General features: G+C 35.1%; 1 pseudogene; it reads left to right on the top strand.

Moving 5' to 3' along the window:
* Window positions 1-533: 533 nt before the first annotated feature.
* Window positions 534-27,417, top strand: part of LOC132613245 (rust resistance kinase Lr10-like) — a 29,773-nt pseudogene continuing 2,889 nt past the window's right edge.

A 27,417-nucleotide genomic window follows, 5' to 3' on the forward strand; every position in this document is an offset into this window, starting at 1 on the left:
GGAGATGGTATAATTTAGCCCCATTTGATTGACCAAACCTTTCTTTAAGGTCTGTCTATAAAACTTTAGCAGTTTTTGAGTATATGACACTATCAGAAATTTCTTTTGAAAGTGAATTTAAGAGCCAAGACAAGACCATGTCATTACACCTGCTCCACAATTTGTGATCTATGGAGTCAATAGCAGGTTCTTTACATGTGCCATCTATAAAGCCTATTTTATTTTTGGCTGATAAAGCAATGAGAACTGACCTACGCCAGCCTCCATACCCTTTCCCATCAAAAGTGAAATTCACCAGATTCATACCAGGGAAATCTGATGAATGAAGATGATAGGGATGACTGGAATCCATTAACTTGGATTCAGACACCTTAGCTACCTCAGTTGATTCATCACTCATGATGAAATAAGAATCAAAAGAGTTTTAAAAAAAAAATTGAGAAGAAAAAAAAAATGAAACTGTGAACAAAACAGTGAAGAGAAGATCTGAAAATTAGCAGGATGTTTATCCCTACTCTGATACCATGATAAAAATGAAACAGAGTAAAGCAGATTTGGAATTTTTTCGTCCCTTTTCATTATCACAGTGCATGTATATATACACAGCAAAAAGGAATCTGACCTAACACACTTGTACAATATTATTCCCTATACAATAAATGCAAAATTAATTTCTAATCACTAATTTTTGTTATGTTGACAGGAGTGCCTTTTGTCCACTACATCTTGTCACTCAAGGTGGAAGAAAATGAATGTCCACTACATCTTGTCCCTTTTGTCCACTACATCTTCACAAGTGAATCTGAGTGTGTGGAAGAAAATGAAATTCCAACACAACCTGCTTGCGGATTGTATACCATAGATTGTAAGGCTACTCCAAATCCAAGAATTCATTTTGGAGGAAATGTTTATAGTGTTCTAGAACGGTCGTTTGATGGTTTTCGAGTTTTTGACGGTAGGCTTGATGACTTATTGGCAAAAAACAGTTGCCACTCTTTTGATCAAAGTATATCGTTTCCAAGTTCTCTTTCTGTCTTGTTTAGAATCAACGAACGCAATATTACCTTGTTCAAATGAATGACAGTCTAGACATCAACCGGGGCATGAATATTGATCGTCATTTTTGCTACGATCAGAACTATAGTAGATGTAGTGGCTTCAGAATTTACTACAAGCATCCGAGTACTGGAGGACGGGATGGCATTTCGGGTGCACCAGAGGGAGACATTCCTGATAAGTGTTCAGTGATTCAATTGCCAATTATATGGGGGAGGTTAAACCCTCAAAATAGTAGCTTGTTCGCCTTTTAACTGTGAATGTTACACTTAGTGGAGCCTGTTTGATGATTGTAGTAAATGTTACCATGGAGGAGGTCGATGTTTAACAGACAGCAACAACGAGTTTCATTGTTCCTCTAATCCCACAGGTAAACTATAGAACTAGGTTTTTTCATTTTTGCCCATCTAGTTATCGTCAGTTGCTCAGAACAAATACTATGTTGGTGAATATACTACAAATTACTACAGCTGAAAATTGCAATAAAATGAACAAATATGAATAAATAAATATTCAGGCTGAGTCGCGGATATCTCTCTCTCTTTAAGGAGATTCAAGCCCACTGCAGTATGATATTCTTCACCGGTCCAGCAGTAATGCTCTTGACTTGTCCCCTCCAGAATACAATAGTCTGTCAACGTCGTGTGACTCAGCCAATTCCGAACCAGTTAAAGAATGCAAAGCTCCACCACAAAAACATCTTCCTTCAACTTAAAAGTACTATCTTTTGTAGTGAATTAGTTGGAGACAGAATAGTTTTCTTTGTCTCAACTCTTTCTTCTCTATGCCAACCTTAAAATACAAACACAACATAATATTTTTATCCACTCCCCATCTACTTTTTTCTCGTCCTAACACAAGGATGAAAGCATCCTTTATATAGGTGCCGACAGTGGCGTACGCAGGATTTTCAGTAAGCGATGTCGATATTCATAGAAGAAAGAACAAAGATTTAATCTATCACAATATATTATAAGACACATCTTTGACCTATTGGTTTAATTTAGTTTTAAGTTAGAAGAGGTCTTGGTTAAACACTACTTAACCACAATTTTAAGCAAAAGATGTTATTTTTCCAAAAATATGCTTAGGTTGCGGTTCGAACCTCCAACCTCAAACACAAAAACTAGGCGCTAAACAATCTCACCAAGAGATTTTCCTCTGTCAAGAGGTTTCAGTTCGTTATATATTACATTATGTATAGTATTAATATATATATATAGTAAAATTTTCTGACGAAAGGGTGTCGGGTGACAACCCTTAGATTAACGTGGGTCCGCCCCTGGGTGCCGAATTTCTTCCACAAGTAAATGTCAAGAAAGTGGATGGTCATTTGAGGTTTAGTGGGGTAATTGTTGACACCCAATTTTGTCCCGCCTCTCCTCCAAAATACCTATTTACGCTTCTAATATTTTTAAAAAATTAAAAAAATATATATATTTGTATTTTTTTTACTATAATTATTAGCCTCTTATCAATACCAGCGCTTCATTATTCTATTACAGTTACTAGCCATCCTCGTTATCATTTATCAATCATTATTATTATTATTATTATTATTATTATTATTATTATTATTATTATTATTATTTTTATTATAATTCACAATTTTTTTTATCATTTCGGCATTTTACCAGCTTACGCATAATTAAATAATAGTGTTTATTTACTGTGGATTTTGTAAATATTATTGCACGGTCATATAATTTTATCCGAGCACTAATAATTACATATTTTATATTTTAGTCCGTATCAATTCAGTCCATAATTAAATCCTAAAACTATTTTGGGCTAAAGCCTAATTTGTGAGACCAACCCAATTTTCGGGCCAATCCACATTTTTCAATACCGAGCCCAACATTTTCAGCCCACTACTCAAACAGACCAGCCCATACCCGTTTAAACATTACCCGACCCGGAAGCCCAATCCCGTTCAAAAGAAGGGAACCCTAGCGGTTCCCTTCTCATTTTCCCTCATTTCCCTCACCTCACCGCCGCACCCCCCTTCCCCTTCTCCTTCTTCGTCTCTCCCTCTTTTCCGCCGCTCCCACTTTTCCCTGTTTCCTCTCTCTGTCTCCCACCTCTTTCTGTTCCCCACCTCCGCACTTCCCTTCCCCGCTCCTCTCTCCTTTTTCAAACAAGCCAAAACCCTATAAATAGGGGCGGCTTGAAATCACTAAGATAAGTTTTACAGAGCTGGAATCCCAGAAATCCCCTAAAAACGAGTTTGTAATGGCCATTTTCTAAAAAAAATATTAAGTTTCTTCAACAGCCTAAATCCCCGACAAGTTTTCCAGCGGCCAAAAATCCTAAGCAATATTAGTGCATCAGCTTTATTTCTGAATATCGAGTCAAAATCCCCGTCATTTTTGTTTTCGTTTGCGTCGGTTGTGCTTTAAATAGCAGATCGTATTTTTTTCCTCTTTCGTCCTTGGGTATTGGTTCGAATCCGAGCATCGCAAGCTCAGATTTAATAGTTTTCGAGGGTAGATTGGAAACCCCGCACCCATTTCGCTGCACCCGAAGCAGGTAATCCTTCATTTCCTTTATTTAAATTTCTTTCTCATTTTTGGTTGCCTTGTGTTGTTTTGGTTTATTATCCCGTGATTCAAGCATGTTAGTTTAGTTAAGTTGATTTAGTTTGATAGATAAGCCTGTTTCTGTGTTTGTTCGTTTGTGTGGTTAAGCCTGTTTTCTATGATAATTTAGTTTAGCTTGTTTAAGCATGTGAACAACTCTTCCTTATTTAGTTGATTTCAGTTTTGGCAATTTAAGACATGTTTACGTGTTTATACGCTAAGTTCGATATGCTCCTGTGTTAGTTGATTCTGTTTGTACAGTTAAGCCATATTTCTGGTATGACGCTTTTGGTTAGTTGGTTTGGTCTAATATAGTGTCATTTAAACGCTTATGTTGTTGGGCTAACGATTGTGTTGAATAATTAGATTGATTTAGTTTGATTAGTGTTAAGGTTAAGTTTAAGGATGTACTGACTAATTAGTCTTTATGTGTGTCGAATCTAAATTCACATATGTTTGAATGCTAGTCGATGTTAGTCCAGTTCCTTGGATGTATAAACATGTCATTTCCTCATTGCAAAGTAATATGTTGTTAAAGTAATTACTATGTTTTAGATTGATTTATAGGTTGCATATTTATTTAACTCGTTTAGCATGATCCTTTGGTGATTAATAGCAGTCCAATATGATTATCCACTCAGATTCAGTTGGGGTTTAGATCTAGCAAAAGGGCTGAAAAGGGTTTCAAATTATTTGTATGAAATCCCTACATGTAAAATAAACCTGAAGTATTATTTAAAGATCCTAATATGATTATTCAAGCTTATGTTCCCTCAACTTGATATAGAAATACCTTGAATTGCTTTATATCAAGATAATACGCCTTAGTCCCTTAACGAAGCATTCTTTATCCTGTCAATCTGAAGTTAAGCGTACGAAATGCCTCAAACCCAAATGATCCACAATGTCTGTGCACTTATCTGATTTCTTTTGTGGTATATGGTGCATCAATGATAGTCTAAGATATTGGTTTGTTCCTATGTGTTGTTTGAACTGCACTATATTTGCTTTGATTCTTCAGTAGTCTATTTGAGAATAAAGCATGTCTTACATATGGTATTGATTAGTGATACGCTTTTTATGCTTTCCTCATGTATTTGAATGATCATGTCTTATATGCTATTTATAGCCTGTACAGTCTTAAATGAACATGACTGCACTGTGAACTCAACTGGTGTGATTAAGCAAGTTTCCTGCAGACCTGCGTCATTTAAATTTATGTTAAAAAATGGGTTGAGACCATACATGTATGCCGTAACATTGGACTTAGGCTTATGGGCTAATTAGTACCTTGAGGAATGTTTAAGTTCAGTGTTTAAGGTCCATCCCTGTTAGTTTTTTTTTGCATGTTTGATTTTCCCTTATGGAATTTTGTGGTTTACATTTCAGCTTAGACACACTTAGCGATTGGAAGCATTCACTCTATCACTGTTGATTCTATCATGATCATCCCTGTGTCATACTAAGCCTATTTCATCGATATCTTAAGATGGCCTGCACCTGATTGTGTTATGTCTATGATAGTTTTCTGCCCGGCTTTGATTAATTTCAGTTAAATAGGACTAAAATGCTTTAAGTTAGGCATCAAAACCCGTAGCTATACTCTGTCCAGTGTACTCCTATGTGAGATTAGGTGATTTATAAGTTTGGCCATAATCTGAAATCTTTGTTTGCTGTTGTTGTTAGGCAGAGTCTTAGCCTCAGCACATTTTTTTAATTGTTTTTCTTTTGCTATATTCAGTTACTTGTTGTATGGTTGAAATATTTTCCCATATACTTATAAGTGATGTTACTGCAGTGAGGTATGTTTTAAAATATATATAGTATGTTCATAATCTACCGAGCTGTTTTGAGTTTATATTTTCACATGTTTAACCTTATTCGTTGATTGTATACTAATCCTTCCTCTTTTCATTTTTACGCATGACCATCGCATACGAGTCCGAGGGACTCGTTTTCCCTCCGCATTCGGTGTTGGGCTAAGAACCCAATAGGACTCCTCTCTCTGTCCAGCCTTTTCCCTGTCCGCAGCAAGCATACACAAAACATTATGGGCCAAGGCCCATATAACAGCAGTAGCCTACAACAATACAATGAAATTATTGGGTTGAAGCCCAACAACAATCTGATCATAGCAGCCTTGAAATGGACAAACCCATTTCATTTATTTACTCCTCTATTTTACTTTTTTTATGCATTTAATTTGTATTGCATGCTTAACTCTTTATTTTGTCTTGTTTTTCCTAACTTAGATGAATTCTAGTAAAATTTGGTGGGGTTTAATTTGAGTCGTGGGTGTTAATTTAAGAGAAATTAATAATAGTTCCATAAGTTTCATTTCTTCTTTTATATTAAAGTATTATAATACCTGTAATATTCACTTTCAGAATAATTGATTTTCAATAGCGTAAATTCATATTTTGAGTTAAAGGAATCATATTTTATTCTTATTATCTTGGGAATTTTAAAACGCCACTAACACGCCAAGAGGAACTAAAGAATATTTTGTGGACATCTTTTAAGGTTTATCCAAATTATGCATATTTTGGCCAAATGTAGTTAATAAAACATAATCTTGTTTATACTTCTAAAAGGCAAAGTCAATTAATGCATCATCATTTAGTTTGTTTCAAGTATTTAGCAAAATGCTGCACAAACCTGCATTTTCTTCTACTTGTATGCAAATTATCATATTTTGAAAATCTTATTTTAAATAGCATTATTATTTAAAGTCTTTGCAACATTTATAAGTTTATTTTAAAATGGCATTTGAAGTTTCTTTTTATGCAAATTATTATATTTTCTACAAATTTCATTCTAAATAGCATTTTTATTTAAAGCTTTAACAGTTTTTATAAGTTTTATTTTAAATGGCATTTAAGATCTTCTTTTATGCAAATTATTATATTTTCGCTAAATCTTATTTTAAGCAACATTTTCATATTTTTCTTAAAAACCTTAGCAACATTTCCTAGCCCTTTTTTTTTTTCCTTAAAATTTCAAGCACCTTATTTAGTATTAATTAATTAACCTAAGTTTGGTCGGATAATCGTAGTTAACGGATTCTAAAGGATGCCTAACCCCTTCCCTTTAGGATAATATAGAACCCTTACCTAGAATCACACTGATTAAGCAGACTATTAACGGATGTTTAGTTAGCTTTGCCCTAGTTAATAAATTAGGTGTCCTAATTCACCATTAAACTAATTAGGTGGCGACTCCTTTAAACAAGAAATTTAGGAATCACCAATATGTTGTACTCCGCTTCAACCCGGTTAAAAAGGGGTATAACAGCTTGGCGACTCCGCTGGGGACTCTAGGTTCTAACCATAACAAACTTAGGTTGATAATTAATTTGTTGGATTTTTGGTTGTTTTCTTTATGTTTGCTTTTATTGTTGCTTTGTTTTTTTTTTTGTTTTTTTTTATGTTCTTTTAAGTGATTGCTTTATTATGTGAAATTTTCTGTGTAATAATATGTTACTGCTTTCCTTAAATTGGCATTCCGGTCATATTTCCTCCACTTCTGGAAAACTCACACTATCACACGTACACGCGAGGTGTGTTTTGCGCACCCGCAATTTTTTTTCGTAGAATCCAAATTTTAGGAGAGTTGGCGTATGCGCGGGGTGCCCGAGTAACGGGGACCGCGTAGCCTTCTCACTCGAGTAGTCCGCTCGGGAACCTTGTGTCATAGGAAGCCAACTCCTAATCAGCCTAAGATAGAGCTAAACCAAAACCCTTTTAAGGACATGCACGAACCTAGGAGGCTTAATACCCAAGGTGTATTAAGTCCATTAGTAAACGTTACCAAAATGTCCAAGTGGGTTCATGACCCCAAGCGACGCTTATCATGTTATGTGTGCATTATTTGAAGTTGATTGTGCCAAATATCGACCATTGCTCTAATTAATTAAACTTTAGGATGGTGGGATTTGACTAACCTTTTGTGATGCAGATAGCCATGAAGATCGCGAGTTTTGAAAGAAGCTTGGACGCAATTGAACTTAGCTTATTTTTAGGAATATTTTTTCTTTTCTTATTTGGCATGTAATAAAGCTTAAAAATATTTATGTACTTCATTTTGGGAATAGACTCGTTTAATTAATTAAAGAGCAAATGGGATGACATATAATGACACCTTCATCTTTCAAATACACGTTAGGCCTATCTCGGGCATAAGGCGGTCCCCTACGTATTAACACGCGTGAATGTTATTTTATATACTTGTGTTGTGTACTTGCTTGCTAAATGGTTTACTTGAATTTATTTGCAATATGCTTGCTTTTGAATTTGTTTGCGATTAACACCTGATGCCAAGCTCATTACTTAATTTGATTTGAAGGCTCTTATTTGAATTTATTTGTGAAAAGTTATTACTTGATATTTACTAACATCATCTTGGTTTCAGAAGAAAAGTAAAATTCATATTTGCTTTGCCGCACAATTGCATATTGCTCAGTAATTATTTTTGCATCAGCCTCACTTCAAAAAAAAAAAAAAAAAAAACCGCGTTTAGCGCACTTTAACCACTCTAGAGCACCTTTAAGATCGTTCGCATTCCTAGCATGACTCCCGACAAATTTCTAATCGTCGGAGGAAATTTTCTAATTTTCGCATACATGAACTAGCCTTGAAAATCCTTAAAGTTAACTCTTATCATTCCAACTTTGTTTTAATAGGAATTTTCTTATCGTTATTTGCTTAGTTACTCAAATCTATTAGTGTCGAACAATTTGTCTCGCATCAAACTGCAAATTCTAGAGCTTTTTGTGTCCTTCTTTTACGGGTATGATCTTCTGTCTCAAACGACGAAACATTTGACTCGTTAGCTCCATGCCTCGTAGAATCCATTTGCACTCGGTTTACGTCATGGAACTTTTACTTTCCAATTCTATCATCTTCAGCATTTATCGTTTCTTCTATTGGTAGATGTCCAAATTTATTGGTCCAATCTATCAAATGGCACTTCTCGATATTTGTTCGATTTTTGCCATCAAGTTGTTCAAGAATGACTGTTCAAGTACCTTGCTTCTGCGGAGCCTTCGCTGAGTCAATCGCGTCATTCTGGGTCGCTGAAATCAATCTTCGCGCACCCATTAATTTCAATTTTTGGCATGCAAGTCGAAAGATAATCTCATAGGTCTCCTGTCCTTGACATTTTGCAACCCGCCAGTGCTTCGTAACTCTCGGGTACATTAAATTCAACTGTCTTGCGCCCGATTAATCGTGATATTCTCTAAGCTAATCTCTTGCATTATTATTAAAAAAAAAATCTTTTTACACACCAGGCGAACTACGCTTGACCTGATTCCTCGGTGGATACGTAGGCAGCCCACATAGGGACTCGGTCATATTAGGGTAGAATTTTTTGCATGTAGCCCGAACTACGTTTGACCTGATTTCCTGTCAGATACAGGATACGTAGGCAGCCTCTATAAGGCCCGGTTTTATTTACTGCAAATTTTAATATTCCCCAAATGAGGGAGCATGAAACTGGGGCAATTTTGGAATGCAACCCAAGTCATCTTTTCAAAGCGTCCTAAAACTGGGACAAATTTAAAAATGTATGCCGAAATTGGTAAGAATTAACTCGGAACCAAGCTTTCGCGTTCGATATGAGTCAACCTTTCTTCAAATGGCATGTTCCACTCCGATGCAGTTTTCTTTTCTTCCGATTCATTCGCAACCGTCAGAGCCAAATAGCTGATGATTCATTTTTCGTCCTCAAGTCATCTCTAATCTAGAGCCTGCTTAATTAGATCACGAACTTTAAAAGGATACATATATATTATTATTATTTTGGGCATTTACTTCATGCACTAACATTTTATTTTATTTGTGAAATTTTACTTTTCTCTTTAAAGGGTTGTCTGGCATTGAACATTGTTTTGGCTGCGAATCTACATCAAGGACGAGACACAATGGCAGGAAGAATTTGAATCATTCAACACCGGTATGGGTTTGGTGCAAGAACAGAAGGATAGCAAGGTGGTTCGAAAAAATATTGTAGTCAATCTGGGAGATACCTTAAGCCTTCTTCCTAACACAACCTCAACTCCCAGCTCAATTTGCAACGTTTCCTTAGCAATTTCGCCTCACTTAGATCCTAACTATAACATCCCACAAATGCCTTTAACCTACACTCCCGATCGAGTAGCAATAATTCCTAATCCTCAAATTTCCATAACCACTACTCAATTCGAGAAAAGTAAGAAAAACTCCCATTTTCCCCCATAGTCGAACTGGAGAAATTTTGCGGACGGCTCATCCCCAAGCCATATTCACATAATCAGATTTCTGCAAGGGCATAGCAACGAGAAGCACAGATTCAAAGCCAAAGCTACAATGTTCAACGCAAGGCAACCACTTCCTTTTATACTAACAAATTTTCTTTGAGTAGCGCAGAACCGATTTTTAGCTACTCCTCAGCGATAATGCACGGCATACGAATCTTAGCATCAAGAAAACATCACGAAAGTCGTGAAACAAGGATGATTCAAGGATGATTCAAAATCAACACAAATTTCGAAACTTACAAATTTCTTTGAGCACAGGAATTTTATTCGTGGTGAAATATCACCAAGGTTTCCAGTTGCGGAAGCTGAAGTATGCTTACAGCTTTGCAGGGACTGCGCATCGAGCGGTTTGAATCTTCTTATAACACGCACATATATTATTTCTTTCAAATGCTCTGCGCATGCACTACTATTTTAAATACCACGCACTGCATACGTACTATTGCTGTAAATTCCCTGCACCGCATGCACTACTATTTTAAATACCACGCACTGCATACGCACTATTGCTGTAAATTCCCTGCACTGCATGCACTACTATTTTAAATACCACGCACTGCATATGCACTATTGCTTTAAATTCCCCGCACTGCATGCACTACTATTTTAAATACCACGCACTGCATATGCACTATTGCTTCAAATTCCCGCACTGTATATGCACTATTGTTTTAAATGCCCTGCACTACATATGTACTATTACGTTCAAATGTCCCGCACTGCATATGCACCACTGCTTTCAAATGCCCCGCACTGCAAAAGCACCGCACCTGCATTGCATTATTACTTTCAAATTCCCTGCAAAGGCACAACATCATTGTTCGTAAACGCACAGCATTTGAGTTTTTCCACCCTAAAATAGGATATCGGTTCTTCCACCCTAAAATAGGATATCGGGTTCTTCCACCCTAAAATAGGATATCGGGTTCTTCCACCCTAAAATAGGATATCGGGTTCTTCCACCCTAAAATAGGATATCGGGTTCTTCCACCCTAAAATAGGATATCGGGTTCTTCCACCCTAAAATAGGATATTTGGGTTCTTCCACCCTAAAATAGGATACTTGGGTTCTTCCACCCTAAAATAGGATATTTGGGTTCTTCCACCCTAAAATAGGACATTTCGGGCTCAACCGCCTTTTATATGTTGAATGGGCCATGCACCGCCCTTTTAAATTTCTGCATAAGGCTGTGCACCGCCTTTCATATGATGCATGGGCTGCGCACCACCCTTTGCATCGCTCTCATATATTGCCTGGGCCATGCACCGCCCTTTTAAATTTCTGCATAAGGCTGTGCACCGCCTTTCATATGATGCATGGGCTGCGCACCGCCTTCATATATTGCCTGGGCCATGCACCGCCCTTTTAAATTTCTGCATAAGGCTGTGCACCGCCTTTTATATGATGCATGGGCTGCGCACCGCCCTTTGCATCGCCTTCATATATTGCCTGGGCCATGCACCACCCTTTTGAATTTCTGCATAAGGCTGTGCACCGCCTTTCACATGATGCATGGGCTGCGCACCGCCCTTTGCATCGCTTCCATATATTGCCTGGGCCATGCACCGCCCTTTGTAAATTTCCGCATAAGGCTGTGCACCGCCTTTCACATGATGCATGGGCTGCGCACCGCCCTTTGCATCGCTTGCATATATTGCCTGGGCCATGCACCGCCCTTTGTAAATTTCTGCATAAGGCTCAGCACCGCCTTTCATATATTTCATGGGCCATGCACCGCCCTTTTTAAATTTCTGTATAAGGCTGTGCACCGCCTTTCATATATTACATGGGCCATGCACCGCCCTTTGTAAATTTCCGCATAAGGCTGAGCACCGCCTTTCACATGATGCATGGGATGCGCACCGCCCTTTGCATCGCTTGCATATATTGCCTGGGTCATGCACCGCCCTTTGTAAATTTCTGCATAAGGCTGAGCACCGCCTTTCATATATTTCATGGGCCATGCACCGCCCTTTTTAAATTTCTGTATAAGGTTGTGCACCGCCTTTCATATATTACATGGGCCATGCACCGCCCTTTGTAAATTTCCGCATAAGGCTGAGCACCGTCTTTCATACATTGCATGGGCCATGCACCGCCCTTTTAAATTTCTGCATGGGCTGCACACCGCCCTTTGCATCGCTTGCATATATTACAGGGGCCATGCACCGCCCTTTGTAAATTTCTGCATAAGGCTGAGCACCGCCTTTCATATATTTCATGGGCCATGCACCGCCCTTTTTAAATTTCTTTATAACGCTGTGCACCGCCTTTCATATATTGCTTGGGCCATGCACCGCCCTTTTAAATTTCTACATAAGGCCATGCACCGCCTTTCATACATTACATGGGCCATGCACCGCCCTTTTAAATTTCTGCATGGGCTGCGCACCGCCCTTTGCATCGCTTTCATATATTACATGGGGCATGCACCGCCCTTTGTAAATTTCTGCATAAGGCTGAGCACCGCCTTTCATACATTACATGGGCCATGCACCGCCCTTTTAAATTTCCGCATGGGCTGTGCACCGCCCTTTGCATCGCTTTCATCTATTACATGGGCCATGCACCGCCCTTTGTAAAATTCTGTATAAGGCTGAGCACCACCTTTCATACATTACATGGGCCATGCACCGCCCTTTTAAATTTCTGCATGGGCTGCGCACCGCCCTTCGCATCGCTTTCATATATTACATGGGTCATGCACCGCCCTTTGTAAATTTCTGCATAAGGCTGTGCACCGCCTTTCATACATTACATGGGTCATGCACCGCCCTTTTAAAATTTCTGCATGGGCTGCGCACCGCCCTTTGCATCGCTTTCATATATTACATGGGCCATGCACCGCCCTTTTAAAATTTCTGCATAAGGCTGTGCACCGCCTTTCATATGATGCATGGGTTGCGCACAGCCCTTTGCATCGCTTTCATATATTACACGGGCCATGCACCGCCCTTTAAAATTTCCGCATAAAGACATTGCGCCGCACCTGCCTTGTTTTATTATTATTTTATTAATACCCTGCATATGCTCGCAGCCACATTGCACCGCACTTGCATCGCTGTATTTCAATATTTATTCTTACTAACTATTTTCATCTAGTTTTTAGTTTCGCAGGAGCTTTAGCGCAACGTGGAACTATTTCTTCGGCAGCGAACTGGGGCAATACGTCAGGAAGGATGAGCAGACTTCCCAACAAGGGTCAAAGATCTACCTCGAACACTCAACTCCAAATCCAAATATCCCACTCGCGTTCCAGCACACTCAATTTTCAAGGTTCTATCACAATACCCAGTGTCATCATAATTCGACACTGGGACAATATTTTGCGAAGCTTCGCATCAAATCGTGAGTTGCCAGTCATAGGTGTCCTAGTCTTCCCAGAACTACACGCGGCCTGATTCTCGTGCAACCCGAGATATGTAGGTGATTCAAAGACCAGAGTTCGGCCGTAAATTTCTTTACCCTTAGTCCTCCACAATCCTTTAGTCGGGACAAAATAGGCTACTAAGTCAACGTCTTTGCCCGAAAATTCTTTCATCATTATCGGACAAAGAGGGACAAGTTGTTGACACCCAATTTTGTCCCGCCTCTCCTCCAAAATACCTATTTACGCTTCTAATATTTTTAGAAAATTAAAAAAAAATATATATTTGTATTTTTTTACTATAATTATTATCCTCTTATCAATACCAGCGCTTCATTATTCTATTACAGTTACTAGCCATCCTCGTTATCATTTATCAATCATTATTATTATTATTATTATTATAATTCACAATTTTTTTTATCATTTCGGCATTTTACCAGCTTACGCATAATTAAATAATAGTGTTTATTTACTGTGGATTTTGTAAATATTATTGCACGGTCATATAATTTTATCCGAGCACTAATAATTACATATTTTATATTTTAGTCCGTATCAATTCAGTCCATAATTAAATCCTAAAACTATTTTGGGCTAAAGCCTAATTTGTGAGACCAACCCAATTTTCGGGCCAATCCACATTTTTCAATACCGAGCCCAACATTTTCAGCCCACTACTCAAACAGACCAGCCCATACCCGTTTAAACATTACCCGACCCGGAAGCCCAATCCCGTTCAAAAGAAGGGAACCCTAGCGGTTCCCTTCTCATTTTCCCTCATTTCCCTCACCTCACCGCCGCACCCCCTTCCCCTTCTCCTTCTTCGTCTCTCCCTCTTTTCCGCCGCTCCCACTTTTCCCTGTTTCCTCTCTCTGTCTCCCACCTCTTTCTGTTCCCCACCTCCGCACTTCCCTTCCCCGCTCCTCTCTCCTTTTTCAAACAAGCCAAAACCCTATAAATAGGGGCGGCTTGAAATCACTAAGATAAGTTTTACAGAGCTGGAATCCCAGAAATCCCCTAAAAACGAGTTTGTAATGGCCATTTTCTAAAAAAAATATTAAGTTTCTTCAACAGCCTAAATCCCCGACAAGTTTTCCAGCGGCCAAAAATCCTAAGCAATATTAGTGCATCAACTTTATTTCTGAATATCGAGTCAAAATCCCCGTCATTTTTGTTTTCGTTTGCGTCGGTTGTGATTTAAATAGCAGATCGTATTTTTTCCTCTTTCGTCCTTGGGTATTGGTTCGAATCCGAGCATCGCAAGCTCAGATTTAATAGTTTTCGAGGGTAGATTGGAAACCCCGCACCCATTTCGCTGCACCCGAAGCAGGTAATCCTTCATTTCCTTTATTTAAATTTCTTTCGCATTTTTGGTTGCCTTGTGTTGTTTTGGTTTATTATCCCGTGATTCAAGCATGTTAGTTTAGTTAAGTTGATTTAGTTTGATAGATAAGCTTGTTTCTGTGTTTGTTCGTTTGTGTGGTTAAGCCTGTTTTCTATGATAATTTAGTTTAGCTTGTTTAAGCATGTGAACAACTCTTCCTTATTTAGTTGATTTCAGTTTTGGCAGTTTAAGACATGTTTACGTGTTTATACGCTAAGTTCGATATGCTCCTGTGTTAGTTGATTCTGTTTGTACAGTTAAGCCATATTTCTGGTATGACGCTTTTGGTTAGTTGGTTTGGTCTAATATAGTGTCATTTAAACGCTTATGTTGTTGGGCTAACGATTGTGTTGAATAATTAGATTGATTTAGTTTGATTAGTGTTAAGGTTAAGTTTAAGGATGTACTGACTAATTAGTCTTTATGTGTGTCGAATCTAAATTCACATATGTTTGAATGCTAGTCGATGTTAGTCCAGTTCCTTGGATGTATAAACATGTCATTTCCTCATTGCAAAGTAATATGTTGTTAAAGTAATTACGATGTTTTAGATTGATTTATAGGTTGCATATTTATTTAACTCGTTTAGCATGATCCTTTGGTGATTAATAGCAGTCCAATATGATTATCCACTCAGATTCAGTTGGGGTTTAGATCTAGCAAAAGGGCTGAAAAGGGTTTCAAATTATTTGTATGAAATCCCTACATGTAAAATAAACCTGAAGTATTATTTAAAGATCCTAATATGATTATTCAAGCTTATGTTCCCTCAACTTGATATAGAAATACCTTGAATTTCTTTATATCGAGATAATACGCCTTAGTCCCTTAACGAAGCATTCTTTATCCTGTCAATCTGAAGTTAAGCGTACGAAATGCCTCAAACCCAAATGATCCACAATGTCTGTGCACTTATCTGATTTCTTTTGTGGTATATGGTGCATCAATGATAGTCTAAGATATTGGTTTGTTCCTATGTGTTGTTTGAACTGCCCTATATTTGCTTCGATTCTTCAGTAATCTATTTGAGAATAAAGCATGTCTTACATATGGTATTGATTAGTGATACGCTTTTTATGCTTTCCTCATGTATTTGAATGATCATGTCTTATATGCTATTTATAGCCTGAACAGTCTTAAATGAACATGACTGCACATTGAACTCAACTGGTGTGATTAAGCAAGTTTCCTGCTGACCTGCGTCATTTAAATTTATGTTAAAAAATGGGTTGAGACCATACATGTATGCCGTAACATTGGACTTAGGCTTATGGGTTAATTAGTACCTTGAGGAATGTTTAAGTTCAGTGTTTAAGGTCCATCCCTGTTAGTTTTTTTTTGCATGTTTGATTTTCCCTTATGGAATTCTGTGGTTTACATTTCAGCTTAGACACACTTAGCGATTGGGAGCATTCACTCTATCACTGTTGATTCTATCATGATCATCCCTGTGTCATACTAAGCCTATTTCATCGATATCTTAAGATGGCCTGCACCTGATTGTGTTATGTCTATGATAGTTTTCTGCCCGGCTTTGATTAATTTCAGTTAAATAGGACTAAAATGCTTTAAGTTAGGCATCAAAACCCGTAGCTATACTCTGTCCAGTGTACTCCTATGTGAGATTAGGTGATTTATAAGTTTGGCCATAATCTGAAACCTTTGTTTGCTGCTGTTGTTACGCAGAGTCTTAGCCTCACCACTTTTTTTTTAATTGTTTTTCTTTTGCTATATTCAATTACTTGTTGTATGGTTGAAATATTTTCCCATATACTTATAAGTGATGTTACTACAGTGAGGTATATTTTAAAATATATATAGTATGTTCATAATCTACCGAGCTGTTTTGAGTTTATATTTTCACATGTTTAACCTTATTCATTGATTGTATACTAATCCTTCCTCTTTTCATTTTTACGCATGACCATCGCATACGAGTCCGAGGGACTCGTTTTCCCTCCGCATTCGGTGTTGGGCTAAGAACCCAATAGGACTCCTCTCTCTGTCCAGCCTTTTCCCTGTCCGCAGCAAGCATACACAAAACATTATGGGCCAAGGCCCATATAACAACAGTAGCCTACAGCAATACAATGAAATTATTGGGTTGAAGCCCAACAACAATCTGATCATAGCAGCCTTGAAATGGGCTGAACCCATTTCATTTATTTACTCCTCTATTTTACTCTTTTTATGCATTTAATTTGTATTGCATGCTTAACTCTTTATTTTGTCTTGTTTTTCCTAACTTAGATGAATTCTAGTAAAATTTGGTGGGGTTTAATTTGAGTCGTGGGTGTTAATTTAAGAGAAATTAATAATAGTTCCATAAGTTTCATTTCTTCTTTTATATTAAAGTATTATAATACCTGTAATATTCACTTTCAGAATAATTGATTTTCAATAGCGTAAATTCATATTTTGAGTTAAAGGAATCATATTTTATTCTTATTATCTTGGGAATTTTAAAACGCGACTAACACGCCAAGAGGAACTAAAGAATATTTTGTGGACATCTTTTAAGGTTTATCCAAATTATGCATATTTTGGCCAAATGTAGTTAATAAAACATAATCTTGTTTATACTTCTAAAAGACAAAGTCAATTAATACATCATCGTTTAGTTTGTTTCAAGTATTTAGCAAAATGCTGCACAAACCTGCATTTTCTTCTACTTGTATGCAAATTATCATATTTCGAAAATCTTATTTTAAATAGCATTATTATTTAAAGTCTTTGCAACATTTATAAGTTTATTTTAAAATGGCATTTGAAGTTTCTTTTTATGCAAATTATTATATTTTCTACAAATTTCATTCTAAATAGCATTTTTATTTAAAGCTTTAACAGTTTTTATAAGTTTTATTTTAAATGGCATTTAAGATCTTCTTTTATGCAAATTATTATATTTTTGCTAAATCTTATTTTAAGCAACATTTTCATATTTTTCTTAAAAACCTTAGCAACATTTCCTAGCCCCCCTTTTTTTTTTCTTAAAATTTCAAGCACCTTATTTAGTATTAATTAATTAACCTAAGTTTGGTCGGATAATCATAGTTAACGGATTCTAAAGGATGCCTAACCCCTTCCCTTTAGGATAATATAGAACCCTTACCTAGAATCACACTGATTAAGCAGACTATTAACGGAGGTTTAGTTAGCTTTGCCCTAGTTAATAAATTAGGTGTTCTAATTCACCATTAAACTAATTAGGTGGCGACTCCTTAAAACAAGCAATTTAGGAATCACCAATATGTTGTACTCCGCTTCAACCCGGTTAAAAAGGGGTATAACAGTAATCTATCTATAATATAAAGCTAGGCATAGACAAGGTAATGTGGTACCTCTTTATGGCCTCCATTTGCATTTATCTTTTTTCTCCTTTTTTTTTTTTTTGAGTTTTTCTTTATTTTTTCCTTATTTTCTAATTAAAGGATTAATTGTATTCTGCCTTTATTGAGTTTGATTAAATTATGTAAAAGACGTATTAATTTATTGCGCTAAAATGGCATCACTTTAGGATCACGATTACTGCTTCAGTTTTTTTGTCGTTTCTTTTTCATTTTTATCTCGTATGTTTCATTCACTTCAATTCTAATTTGTGCTTAAAAGTTCAAAAGCCACAAACTACGTTAATTACGAACCCGTAAAGCCGCATCAGTTGCTCATCGGTAAATATAACTATTTCATCTAGTTCTTAATTTGTTTTGACCATTTTCCCTTTCTTTTGGTTTCTAATGCCATAATTTTATATATATTGAAAGAAGAGACTCGGCCTTTGTCCGTCCATTTTCGCTACTTATTTGTTCGATGATTATTTCGACGTCGGTATTTGATAATGAAGTTGGTAAATGGAAAACTGATTAATACTCTTTTTGAATTGTTCATATACTATTATATTTCAATCTTTTTTATCCTTGAATAGCTTCTCTTGCTGATTTTAGTTTTCGTTCTACTAACATGTTTTCCCTGATCATTTTTAATGAAATTTTTATACCGGTTTATATTTAATGTTTGTTCTTTGATTCTGGTGATACAATTTTAGATAGGGTAGAATAAGGAATGGTGATTCCTCTACTAAATAAGAAGATATAAAGAAATTAAAAGGGTGAATTCTCATTTTAGAGTGATCGGAAATATTATCAACGACCAAACAAAAGTATGTGGTGCAGCAAATGAGGTTGCTCCTCTTGTAACCAGAGATTTTGGGTTCGAGTCTTGGGTATGGAAAAATCCTCGATAGGGAGCGCTTCCACCGGATGAGGCCCTACGCAGTGCAAATCTGAATATAATCGGGCTCCAATACAAATATCGAATCTCGGTAGAAAACAAAAAAAATAAAAATACTATCAAGGTATTATTCTGTTATTTTTTGACAACTCTTTTCTAATTTAAGTTCCACTTAAATATTATGTTTACCAACTTTTGCGGGGTATGATGAATAAAAAAAGCATATGTGAATTCTCCAAAGAATTAGGAGGAAGAGGAAGTATTGAAGATTCGTACAAATGAACAAAGAGAGAGGTTTTTCTTTTTTGGAATAGTCATAATACTTAAACAGGCCATCAAATTTGGCCTCAGCTTGCAAGTATGTCCTTCAACTTTCGGTGTGCATAAGTAGGCACTTCAATTTATCTCCACTTTGTTAGTTGAACATTCCAACTTACCAAATGATCATCTGGACACCTCCAAATTTATGTGTCACGTCAGTGCCACATCATCATTTTTGTTTACGTGTTCAACTTTATACAAGTTGAGGTGTCTATTTGTGCACACCCAAAGTTGGGTGGCATGCTTGTTAGCTAAGACCAAATTTGAGCGTCTGTTTATATATTATGCCTTTGGAGTAACCTTGGGAAAGCATGAGAAAAGGACAAAATAGAACGGAAAAAGTGAAAGAGAAAGTACCGGGGGGAAATATGTTGAAAAACATTATTCCATCTGTCTCAATTATCGGTCGTGGTTATTAAAATAGTTGTCTCAAATTATTTGTAGTTTTAGAAGTTGATGCACAATTAATTATTTTCCATTATTAATGAGATGACGCATAAATAGAGTAAACATTTAATGGAAATCTATATCTATATCTATATATAATATAAAGTTAGGCATAGACTCGGTGATGTGGCACCTCTGTATAGCCTAGAAAATCGTTTATCTTTTTTCTCCTTTTTTGATTTTTTTTCTCATTTAAAAATTAATGTTCTATATTAAAAAAAAAAAATACATTACTCATTCAATTCTCTTAATTATAGTCCTCTTAATTCTCTTACTCTCTTCCTCTTCTATTCGTTATTATTGTTGTAATAGAGAAGGAAAATGAAAAGTTATGAAGACCATTAAGAATTGTACTAAATGGAAGACAATGACGAGTCTTAGCTAAGAGACATCTTGCATATGATCTTTTTTTCTTAATTATATTACTTTTTCAGTTAATTCTTCTTCTTTTTTTACTTTTTTTTAAAAAAAAAACTTTCTCTAATTTTTGTTTTAATCAGCCAGTATTTCCGTTGAAAAAAAAAGGAACATTCTTCCCAGATTATTTGTATGAAAATTAGTGCACCATTTACTAATTTTATTACCATGATCATAATGCAATCAATATTAGTGCACGTAATACTACTTTTATTACAATCATTTAATGTATTCAATGCTAATTTGTATTACTCATAAGTTATAATTGTATTGGCTACTATAAATACAAAACATATCTAATTCATTGCCCATTTTTTTCTCTTCCTTTTCATTTAGGGAAAATTTTAGAGACCTCCCCTAACGTTTTGCTTCGTTTCACTGACCTTCCTTCACGTTTACAATATTACGGCTACCTCCCCTATTTTAATTTTTTTGTATCAACTATTTTATTCCATCTATTACTAAAATAATAATAATATATTTGGACTGATTTGCCCTCCCTAGGATCATGCTTTTTTATTTAATTCTTATTTTGTCAATATCTCCTTTCCGATAAACTGAAAATAAAATAGTCAAAGTGCTCCTCAGTCTTTTCAGCAGCCAGGGTTCTTTTTTCCTATTCCTCTTTAACCGTCTCCATTGTTACAACCACGTTTGCCAATTCTTGGCCACTGCTGAACCTGTGGAACAAGTTAAAAAAGTTGGTTATGTAAAATCTTGAGCAATAAAGCAAAAAGCTTTGAACTTTATTGACTAAAAGTAATTAGAAACAAAAATAATAGAATTTCCACTCACTAGGAGAACTGGGCATCTTCTTGGCCTTTGGAGAATATAAGCATAGTAATATAAGCATAGTAATAGAAAAATATGGAGAAAAAGTTAACATACAAGGTTGACAAATGAAAAAGGAATGTGGAAAGTAGATGTAAAGGAGAAGAAGAAATACCCAAAAATGAAAGCAACGATGCATATTTTGGTAAAGTAGCTGCTGGGGCATTCATTCAGTTAGCTAAGACAACACTCAAAACTTTATCTCACCCATATTGTTGGCTTTGCTTGGTCATTTATATTTTTTAATAAATAAAATTTAGTTTTAAAGTTTTTCTATATTTTTTATCCTCTTTTTAATCAATTACAAGTTACTGGGCAAGATATACTTTCTCCAAAAAGTTAAAACATGATTGATGATGAGGCAAAAAAATATAAACATTGGGGTGAACTGCACATGATATTCCTTTTTAATATTCCTAAGAAATAACTTTTTAAAGGAGATATTGATAAGATAAGAATTAATTAAAAGAACATGATCTTAGGGAGGGAAAAACAGTCCAAATATATTATTTTTTTTATTAGTAATAAATAGAATAAAATAGTTGGTACAAAAAAGTTAAAATAGGGGAGGTAGCCGTAATATTGTAAACATGAGGGGAGGTCAGTGAAACGAAGCAAAACATGAGGGGAGGTCTCTGAAATTTTCCCTTTCATTTATCATTTGCATTCCGCTCCTCCTCCCGAATTTTTGCACAGAAAGTTCCATCTTTTTCTTTTCCTTTTTTCTCAACGTGGGTGTTTTTTTTTTGCTAGTCATTTTCTTTTTTGTACTCCTATTTAACTCTTCTGTTCCAAATATCATTGTCTCGTGTGATTTACCCTCCTACGTATTTTTTGTTCACCTACAATCCTTTTTGTTCACCTTAGAAGAGTACATATTTTTTGTATTTTCAAAACAAAATTAACTAATACATGAAAAAGCTCAGCACAATATCGATTGTACATAAGAGTTAAATAGGAGTATGAAAAAAAAAAGAATGATTGGAAAAAAAAACACCCACATTGAGAAAAAGGAAAAGAGTAACAACGCATATATATACACCCACGTTGAGGAGCTTTTTCATGTATTGGTTGATTTTGTTTTCGTGATGCACACTGTTGTAGATTCTCTTTTATTTTCTTTATTGTGTTTGCTTTTAAAATGATTTTGAGTGTTTGATAGGTGACAACAACATCAGAGAGAAAGGTATTCACTCCTCAAGAGCTCAAAAAAAAAAAGAAGGGGGGGGGGGGTATATATATGCGTTGTTACTCTTTTAGTCTGTTCCAAACTTAATAGGTATAGTGCTAATTCATATTTAGTAACTTTGCCTTTTGTTACCCTAAAAATGTCTATTTGAATTTTAGGTCTAATTGTACTAAATTCAAATTGATTTTCGTTATCTTTTCATTACTTGCAATAGGAAAAAGAGAGAGCGACAATTGAGAAAGTATAATTATCTCTACATGCTTCCCAAACAAATGACAACATGAAAAATATGTGATTATTTTCCTATGCATATGCATACAATAGAAAAAGTCGGAACCACAAAGGACTTAACTTCCTCAAAATTTGCTACAGGATCTTTTTATGGTGTTTTTTTTTTTTTTTTTTTTAAAGATGTTGTCCCTCTAATTTCTTAATAAAAACGAAAAATGTATATTATGGTTTACAACATACAATATGTTTTCTTAAATATCTAAAGATTATTCTTAAAATTAGATTTATATTGATAAAGGTTAGATTGTAATTCAAAACAAATGTTTCAAAATTATTTTTATTGGACAAAGAGGATGATAAAAAAAATTGACGCGGTTTGAACTATCTAAATTTATATGGCTATTTTGTGGGTGAATGTTAAAAACAAAGTGTCTTGCTATGCAATTTATTGACATTATTTTTATTAGCTAAATGAAAAATAGATATTGTTGAAAGAAGAAGAAGAAGGGAGATAGATCTAACTTAAAAGGTGATTTTTGAATTTAATACAGAGCCTAAAGCATGAAAAATATAAATAAAAGTCACTAAATCAATAGTTTTATTTTTAATCTCCGAGTGTTAGAAAAAGGATCAGAGACTATGTCGATAATATTACCGCGCGAAGCGCGGATAAGTTTACTCAGCCAATTTTGAACCAGTTAAAGAGTCCAAAGCTCCACCGCAAGAAAATCTTCCTTCAACTTAAAAGTATTATCTTTTGTAGTGAATTAGTTGGAGACATAGAATAGTTTTCTTTGTCTCAACTCTTTCTTCTCTATGCCAACCTTAAAATGTAAACACAACATAATATTTTTATCCACTCTTCATCTACTTTTTTCTCATCCTAACACAAGGATGAAAGCATCCTTTATATAGGTGCCTAATTTCTTCCACAAGTAAATGTCAAGAAAGTGGATGGTCATTTGAGGTTTAGTGGGGGTAATTAGGAGGACATAATATGGGAGAACAAGCTAGAGTGGTTACAAGAGTTACAAGAATAATGACACCACTTTCTCCATTTTGTGACCACTAATAAGACATGCACTTCAATATAAATATTTTATAATACTAAAATGCTCATAAATCCAACATACTAAAATAGTTGCCTGGCTGATGATCGTAATAAAAGTCCCCACGCAACATCTATCTAAGCTTTTGTGATTTCCGGGTGCATCTATAACCCGAAATTAACGTGAAGGGTAATTGGGGTCCATAGGTGGAAGGAAGGCAAATTTAAGCCACCAATAAGTTTGGGGCCATTTTTTACCCTTTTCCGTTAGAGCATAAAAGGTCTTCTATGAACAGTGAAATGGATACAGTGATTGTTCAGTCCTTCATTTTGTAAGTATCAACATCTCACTTCTTTTGGCCCCCCTTCTTTATTTTTTTCACCTCAAGTGGTCAAAACTGAAAATTCCAAGTCAACAAGCGTCTTTAAAGGGAATAGATTTAAATATATGGTGAAGATAAAGAGCAAGAAGACAAATATACACAAATGCAGATATTACTGTTTACTCCCTTTCTGTCCTTGCATTAGATTTGAAAATCTTACAGGAGTGTCAAATTAATATTATAGTACCTGAATTCTAGTAACATAAGGTCACCAATTATGTATAATATTTCTCAAAGTTTTTTTTTTTTTTTTTTATAACAATAAGGTCACCTAAACTTTTATATATCACTTCAAAAGTCACCCAATTAATATTTAACCAACAAAATATGATAAAATATTTAATTTAGAGAAATTTTACTTTGTGAGTCGCATAGCAAACATTGCTTATGTAAGACAGTTAATTACTTAATAAGTGGATTAATGGGTCCTACAATAAACTCCTTTAAACATATTATAAGAAAGCAACAGTAAAAGTCTTATCTTTTTCCTAATTAAGATGTTTAGTTAGATGATAATAAAAGGAAATTTAGAAATAAAAAATTTGCAAGGGCAGTGACGGCATAGTAAATGGGCTATATTCCAATTTCTAACTGCTGCAAGGTATGGTTGCTTTTATTACAGGGAAAAGGTGCAAATATACCTATCAACTTTACGATTTAGAGCAGATACATTCCGTTACAAAAGTGGTGTAAATATAGCCCTGCCGTTACAAAATAGTGCAAATATATCCTTTTTGCTGATTGATTTTTTTTAAAATCATTTAGTTTATTTTTTAATTAAAAAAATACCACGTGGCTTTAAAAAAAAGTCTATCCATTTTTTTTTGAGTAGACATATTTTTCTAAAGGCACATGATAATTTTTTTCCTGGCGAGTAGGGCCTGGTTCGTTTAAAAAAGGGGGTAGAATTTTTTTTTTTTTGAAGGAACGAAGATATTTTTTTAAACGAACCAGACCCGATCCACCAGAAAAAAATTTACTATATGGCGTTAGAAAAATATGTCTACTCAAAAAAATGAGTAAGCTTTTTTTTTAAAGCACATGCATTTTTTTTAATTAAAAAATAAGCTAAATGATTTTTTAAAAAAATCTCATTAGCGAAAAGGGTATATTTGCACTATTTGTGTAAGGACAGGGTATATTTGCACCATTTTATAACGAATGGTATATATACACCACTTTTTTAACATGAATATATCTGCTCTAAATCGCAAAGTTGAAGAGTATATTTGCACCTTTGCCCTTTATTATATGTTTTAGTTGAAGATTTTTTCATTTTAGAATACAAGTCTAGAAAGGATTCAGTATGTTACCAGTCTGAGAAAATGTCCAGAAAGGATTCATCATCAAAATTCACATTGTCAGCAAACTTTAAATCCTCCATAATTTTTTAGTTCAAAGTATGTATGATTGCTTTACTTCTTCACTGGAGAAGTAAAAAGGTGTTAAAGTTCTTCCATTAAAAAATACGGAAAAGGTCCATATATGCCTCTCAACTATACAAAACTGTACGTATTTGCCCGTCGTTTAAAGGTCAGTCCGCCCATGCCCCTAATGTTACGTTTTGCATCACCCATGCCCTTGAGTTAACAGAAACCTGACAAAAATATTGGAGGGCAAATTTGTGCAGTTCCACATAGTATAGGGTCATATTTGATCCACTGAAATTCCTAAATATTATGGCACAAAAGCAATAATATGGCACAAAATATCACTGCGTTCCAAAACATAAAAAACATTTGCAATTACAATTCATGCATCCACCATTACATTACATCTAAATTATACAACTAAAAGATCAAATGTAATTACAACCATCTTTTAAAGATTATTTTCACAAACAAGAGCACCATTTTACCTTTTCAAAAGATTTGTTTTACTAATGATAATATCTTTTTTTTTTTTTTTTATCAATTTGTTGATGACCTGGATAATTCTTTCTAGATATTTTTCGTCTTCCCAGTCCCAATATCTATACGATAATGCATGCAACAACTTCTTATTGTGCCAATAGTTCTTAGATTTTTTTTTTGTAGTGCACTTTATGCTAGCCAATGATTTTTTGGTACTGCATTTTGAAACTCCACACTTATCGTGCAACCCACACTTTGCTCTCTTATTATTTCACTTGCTTATGAAATATCGGAAGCTTCGAGTTCTTCAAATAGTTGTGGAAGTGTTCGTCACTCCATCTCACATCATGAACTCCAAATAATTCTACTAAATTTATGTTATGCGTGGAATTCGCGAAAGGGCCAGACTACATTAAATTTTATGTAAGACCATGTAAATCCCTAAAATGTAATATTCTCTCTATTAGTGCTATCAAAATTCAGCATTGCGGGGGACGTTTTTTCAAGTGTCATAAGTCTAATGTAAGTTATCTCTTTTTCCTTATGATTTTTTTGTGGCAGATTTGTAATGATTTTTTTTTTTATGTTTATGTTTTGTGCGGCAGTTGTTGCATGCATTTTCGTATAGATATTGGGACTGGAAAGACAAAAAATATCTAGAAAGACCTATCCAGGTCATCAACTAATTGAAAAAAGAAGAAAATATTATCATTAGTAAAATAAATCTTTTGAAAAGGTAAAATGGTGCTATTGTTTGTGAAACAATCTTTAAAAAATGGTTGTAATTGCATTTGATCTTTTAGTTGTATAATTTAGATGTAGTGTAATGATGGATGCATGGATTGTAATTGCAAATGTTTTTTATGTTTTGGAATACAGTGATATTTTGTGCTATATTGTTGCCTTGGTGCCATAATATTTAGGAATTTCAGTGGATCAAATATGCCCCTATACTATGTGGAACTGCACAAATTTTTCCTCCAATATTTTTGTCAGGTTTCGTTAACTCAAGGGCATGAGTGACACAAAACGTAACGTTAGGGGCATGGGTGGATGACCTTTAAACGACGGACAAATACGTGCAATTTCGTATAGTTGAGGGGCATATATGGACCTTTTTCGTAAAAAATATAATGAAGGAAATGAATCCTAAAATACAAGATAAATATAATGATGCAAAAGTTTTACCTTGTAGCTATTAAAGGTTGAATATAGCTTGCTACTATGCTGTAATAGCCATTTGCAGTTTTTTTATTTTTTTATTTCATTTCATTGTCCTCTAACTAAACATCCTAATTAGGAAAAATATAGGCTTTTAATGTTGCCTTTTTTCTAACTTGTTTTGAAGGAGCTTGTGGGATCCATAAATCCACTTGTCAAGTAATAAACTAGCCTCACAAATTTCTCATTTAATTTTGTCCAGGTCGACGTTTTATTTTTTTCTCAGTCCACATAGCAAACCCAACCCAATTCAAACCCATAACCCAAATTAACCCTTATTAACTCTATTCTCTTGTAATTAAAATAGAGTTTCACTCTCTGAAAATAATTGGCTCATCATTTTATTAAAATCGTGTCGTCTTCTTTTTCCTTCTCTTAGGCGAAATCCATAAGGATTTTTGTAATGACATTAAGCAAATGTAGTTCCTGAAGTCTGGCTATTCCTTCTGAGCCATAAATCGCACTCCTATCATATATTGGAAGCACTAATAATTAATCATAATAGGAGCACTCTCGTTTTCTTTGATGTTCTGTGCAGCACTGTCTACATAGTGGTCCATT

Source organism: Lycium barbarum, chromosome 10 (assembly GCF_019175385.1).
Source record: "Lycium barbarum isolate Lr01 chromosome 10, ASM1917538v2, whole genome shotgun sequence".
Classification (NCBI taxonomy): Eukaryota; Viridiplantae; Streptophyta; class Magnoliopsida; order Solanales; family Solanaceae; genus Lycium; species Lycium barbarum.